General features: G+C 37.5%; 1 non-coding gene across 1 annotated transcript; it reads left to right on the top strand.

The window, feature by feature from the left end:
• The first annotated feature begins 2,081 nt into the window (after positions 1-2,081).
• On the top strand, positions 2,082-2,166 carry Trnas-acu. The gene is given in 2 exon segments: positions 2,082-2,119; positions 2,131-2,166. It is a non-coding gene; the product is annotated as a tRNA-Ser (tRNA).
• The last annotated feature ends 3,872 nt before the right edge of the window (positions 2,167-6,038 follow it).

Here is a 6,038-nt window from a genome sequence, read left to right on the forward strand (position 1 = left end):
CATCAGTTATCTTAGTACCCATGACACAAGCTACGCTTACTTTGGGGCTAGATGGCGGCGTGTGTTTTGTCGTAGTATATTTATATTTATATCCTAGGATTACCTAGCCCATAAGTGTGAAAGTGTGTTTGTTTGTCCTTTTTTCACACCATAACTGAGCAACCAATCAACTTGATTTTTGGCATGTTAGTTATGCCACGAAGACAAACGATTAGTAACAAAAACTTAATAAACGCGGACGAAGCATGCGGGCTACAACTTCTCCTCATTGCTTCCTACGAACCCAACTTAGGGCAAAGGGCAGAAACAACACTTTTGCATTGTGACCTGTCTGTGGCCACGCGCTTAACTGCACTCCATGTAAGGGCAATATTCTGCGCCTCCGCTATGGAAATGATCGATCCGGTTCGTTTCTTTAATCAGTTAAATATGAGGCATGCTAGCCCTGCATGCCGCCTTCAAAACTTGATCGCGAAAAACTCAAAACTAACGAACGGCGTTTCATACAGGTTTTACTAATGGGTAGAGTAACTCAAGGTTTTAGTGGAAAATTAATTATGTTTTTCTGTAAATTGGCTGATTTGTAACGATGATTGTTAAAGAGGTTTGAGTAAATCATCATTGCCGACAAAAAAGTCCACGAGGCTAACTAATATTAAGCACGATAACAGCTTTTTCAAACATTGTCATGTTACCACCGAGAGATGATGACATTCCTATGGGATGGCACTGGCCCGGGGCTGAAGTTTAGGGGTCAGGATTCCAAAGATTTATTGTACTGAGTTTTTGTAATAAATATTTTCTATTTTCTATTATGTACCTGTAAATTCCCTTAAAATTATTCAAATTGGACCTATCGTTTCGAAGTTACGACGAGTATAAAAATGCTAAAAGTACGATAAATGCCGCGGTTTAATCCAATCGGATGGCAGTCTATTAAAAACATTACATACAGGCGTTGGTTTCATATATACACAAAAGCACTGCCTACCCAAGTAAGTTTGTTATAACACGCACTGGAGATTTTTATCATCCCTATCCCTATCCCTACTAATATTATAAATGTCAATGTAAGTTTCTTTGTTACGCTTTCACGCAAAAACTACATAACCGATCCTCATGAAACTTTGTACACATATTCTTGGAAGTGTTAGAAGTAATAAAGGATACTTTTTATCCCGACATTAAGCTTGGTTCCTTTGGGAGAGGGGATAATAGTGTTTGACGATTTTACACCATAACTCCGACAAATTTTATCCGATTTAAATAATTATTTTTCTACTATTATATGTGTTTAATTTTGCCCAAACTTTGTGTAGATCTGAATGTGGTTGGAGATAGAAGACAGAACTTCTCAGCGGACAGCAGCAAACCCCTCATTTAAGGCTTAGCGATAGTGAATACTTAATTTTTTTTAGAACTAAAACTAAATTGAATGCCACATCAAAAAACGAAATCAAACGCAGAGGAAGTCGCGGGTAACAGCTAGTTTTTTATCTCGATTAAAACAGCGTCAGTCAGATTTTACGCAAACTAACGAGGTATGTCGGGTTCTTGATTTTTGTTTTTAAGATTTCTACTCATACGAAATTATGTATTTGTGTGGGGTCTCTGTAGTCCTTATAGTTTGGAAATAAAGCTGAACCCGGTAAGTGGCGCTGCGAATAGGTCCTAGGTTTTTTAGGTTATAACATCCGGTAATAACTGATATGGTGCAGACGAAGTCGCGCGGGTCAGCTAGTTATAATATAAAATACACATTGTTTATGCATATTACAATAATAAAGTAAGCAACACACTGTAATGTAACAATAGTTTTTTTTATTTTTCATTATTACAAAGATACATTTTTTAGTATTGTCGCTAGATTTTTCAGTAATCGAATTGAGTACCAACTATAATTCTTTATTTATGCATTGTTTATATTGCAAGGGATTTGACGAATTCACTAATTTCAACGTTTGCCAACGACATAGTACGTACGTTTTTTATCGTTTCGTTGCTTACTTGGTGAGTAATACAATACAGTGCATGACGTCATCTTCAGGATAACAAATCAAAATTTATCGCACTGACATCAAGGCTCGTTAGCTCAGAGGGTTAGAGCGCCGATTTACTGGAGGTCTTGCTCATCGGAGGGCGGAGGTTCAAATCCTTCACGAGCCAATTTTTTTTTTTTTTATGTTCATAACATTTTTTTCTGTACTTTTTTCTTGAAAATCTACTTAATTTGGCTAATATAATGCTTGGTTTGGTCTTCCTTCACGCTCTAACTTGGCAAACAACCGACTTAATTTTTGACATAGAGTTAGTTATAAGGGCGGAGAGTAACTTAGGGTACTTTTTATCACAGTAAAACGAAGGGGATTTGTACAAAACCGTAATAAACGCGGATTAAAAACGCGAACAACAGGATAGTTTTAAAACAATTTGAACTGTACCTGATCTGAAAATTTTACGGTTGTATTGGATGTTCTTGGCCAATGGCATGGCCTGTTAATGGCTTCGGCTAGTTCATTTACCGTTATATAAAAACGTGCCGGTTTAGTGTAGTGACAGTCAAAAGAGGGCCAAGTGAGGTCATAAAGGGGGCCTGAGAATCTTAGACATATCTTACTAACAGACTTCGAATAATAATCATCATCATCATCGTATGAACAAATTACCGACCCCCTACAGGGAACGTGTCTCCTCCCACAATGAGAAGGGGTTAAGGCCACCACGCTGGCCCAGTGCGGATTGGTGGACTACACACACCTTTTAAAAAAACATTATGTAGAACTCTCAGGCATGCAGGGTTACTCACGATGTTTTCCTTCACCGTTGAAGCAAGTCACATTTTAATTGCTAAATTCTGTAAATTATTCTACTAGTCAAGACCTAAAGATTTAAAGCAACGATGAGAAAAAAATTTAATTTTCCATTTTATGGCGACGGCCATCTTGGTCTGATTTTCATCTAACATAACTAAAAACAATCTCGACTTATTCGGCAAAAAACAAAATCGGCTCATCCAGACACGCACACACACACACACACATACACAAACCTACACGTCAAACTTCACACCACCCCGTCGTTTTCACGTCGGGGTGTTAATAAGGTGTGACTCAATCAGATTTGTTAAGTTCAAAAATTCTGACAAAGTTCATAAGTAACTTTTTATGTAGTGAATCGATTCGAGCGAATATATTATTTTTACCGCGATGAAACGTTTGCCAACGACATAGTACCTACTTTCTATACATAATATATATGTCGATTCGTTGATGACTTCATGAGTGATTCATACAATACAGTGTATGACTTCATATTGAGGATAAAGTACCTATATTATAGCGCTGATATCAAGGCTCGTGAGCTCAGAGGGTTAGAGCGCCGATTTACTGGTCTCTATCATCGGAGGGCGGAGGTTCAAATCCTTCACGAGCCAACCTTTTTTTTATATTTTTTTTATTTTCATAACATTTTATGCAATTATTTTATTAAGTTTGAAAATCACGCCCTCACTTATAAACGCGGATTATGAATGCTGGCCTTAGTTAGTGTTAGAATTGTTTGAACTACCTATCTGGGAATTTCACGATTTAATAACGGCTAGAATAGGCAGGGGGAAAAAGTTATATGCCCTGACAAGGGATAGAATTATGTTGTCCATCTGACGAAGCACCGCAATAGGGGAGGTTTACCCCCGTTTATTATTACATGTGTGTTATTTTATACATGAAAGTAATCCACCATCCAATGAAAGTGCTTGACTAGTTGAATAATGTACACTACTGACTGTTAGGATTTTTTTTAATATATACTCGTTGTATTACACAATTTATAAATCAAGAACGGCTGGACCAATTTTTATGATATTTGATTTCTCGGATTCCTCTTAGACCGGAATAGGATAATTAGTATTAAAATATAGCATTCATCAAAGATAAAAAATTATCCACGGAACGAAGTTCGCCGGGACAGCTAGTATATCTATAACATTTTTGTGTTGCGTGTGCGAAATAATTGCACAGGTTTTTCTGTATAGAAAATCCAGATACAAATTTTTGTTTAAGGAAATCAAATGTCGTGTTCAACGATGGATCATGGTGACCATTCGACCAACATGGCGGAATCTAAAAATATCATGTTTTAAACGCTTCAAGGTTTAATAATTCCACACTTAGTCTTATAATTACGAGTAGATACCTACTGAAGTTATATCAAACGGTAAATTATTGCACGCCTCATATACGAAGCGTTGAGGTGGGTACTACTGTCAGTTTACGCACACCGAGTGATTCGCCAACTTAAAATGTCACTTTTTTATTCTTTATTGCTTTTATAAATGAATATAAATACGCAAATGTTGAGAAAAAACACTATTTTTAACACTCATGATATTTTTAAATCTCTTTTTATTATTTAAACTAATTAAAAAATTGTTTAAAAAAGTTCTGCCTTGGACGTCCGTGTGTCTGTATGTGCGGATTCCGTATCTTGTGGTCACGATAACGAGCGAAATACTTCACTTATCGAGTTGGTTTTTTTTTTTATAGGCTTCAGTATTTTGAGGAATAGAAGCCTTTTTTCACGGTATAATAAGATGTAGTTTTATAATTGTATTGTAATGAATGTTATTATGAGGCGTGCACTTTTGGATTATCCAACTCTTTGTTATATGAATTCAACCGTTGATTCCCTTTTGCCGCACAACCTGTAGTTAACCGTAACGGTAGAAGTGAGGAATACTGAATGTGACGTGTAACGTATTCTGCAAGTAATTTGTGAATAAATCATATAAATATACCAAGTTATCAAGCTAGTTACTATAATAATCATTAGCATCAAATCAGCCCATTACCGGGGCCAAACCCACTGTAGGGCACGGGTCTCCTCCCACAATGAGAAGGGGTGAAGGCTGTGGCCCACCACGCTGGCCCAGTCCGGATTGGTGGGCTCCACACTCCTTTGAGAACACTATGGAGAACTCTCAGGCAAACAGGTATCCGTGATATTTTAATTACTTAAAACGCTTTATAACATTAAAAAGTTTGAGGTGCGTGCTGGGATTCGAACTCGGCCCCCGAAAGGCAAGTCAGGCAACCCACTGGGTTATCACCGCCACTATAATAATAATAAATAATATCTACTTAATAGTAAAATCATTTATTTGAGTAATTTAAACACCAACATATATTATCTAGGTAATGCTTATATTATCGGTTTATGTTTATGATAATAATATGATATATTATCTTTTATATAATCAAACTTCATAGTACGTATAGAACACACAATCTATTGAAGTAATTCAAAGTGGAAATTGCATTACATATTTAAGTAGTTATGATTATTCGGCTTGTGTTTTGGTTAAAAAGTAAAAAAACAATGAAAAAAACAACATGTGCCATTGCCAAACGCCGTAAGAACCCCTTTGATGTAGACCGTCGTACTCTTAGTTCGTTTTTGTAATTCCACTACAAGTTAGCCTTTGACTGCAATCTCACCTGGTGATAACTGATGATGTCTAAGATGGTAGCGGGCTAACCTGTTAGGGAGTATGGTAGTCATATACCTAATTCGTTTCTACACGACATCGCACCGGAACGCTAAATCGCTTAGCGGCACGTCTTTGTCAGTAGGGCGGTCAACGCCTCCCACCAGACCAGAACAGAGAAAGGGGAACACCCAGGACCTTCTACATAAATTCACAGCGCTCACCGTTGCGCCACGGAGGTCGTCTATTCGGCATCTCTGCAGTAACCTTAACACAGCCCAGGTTTCCACCGCAACAAATATATAGGCTTTCTCATAGTCCACAAACGCTAACCAAAGTGGCCGATTATACTCTTCGGTCTTCTGTATAACGTGGCGCAGCGTACATAGGTGGTTTAAAATTAAAAAATAAATTTTATAAAGCTACGAGGGTTCTAAACTAAAGCCCTTTTGGAAACCGGCTTGTTCAGGACGCTGGAAGGCGTCAATCCTATTAGCGAGATACATTCGTAATGACTCGAGAACAACTTGTGGCCATGGCTCAGCAGCGATAT

This window comes from Pararge aegeria, chromosome 2 (assembly GCF_905163445.1).
Source record: "Pararge aegeria chromosome 2, ilParAegt1.1, whole genome shotgun sequence".
In the NCBI taxonomy this organism is placed as follows: Eukaryota; Metazoa; Arthropoda; class Insecta; order Lepidoptera; family Nymphalidae; genus Pararge; species Pararge aegeria.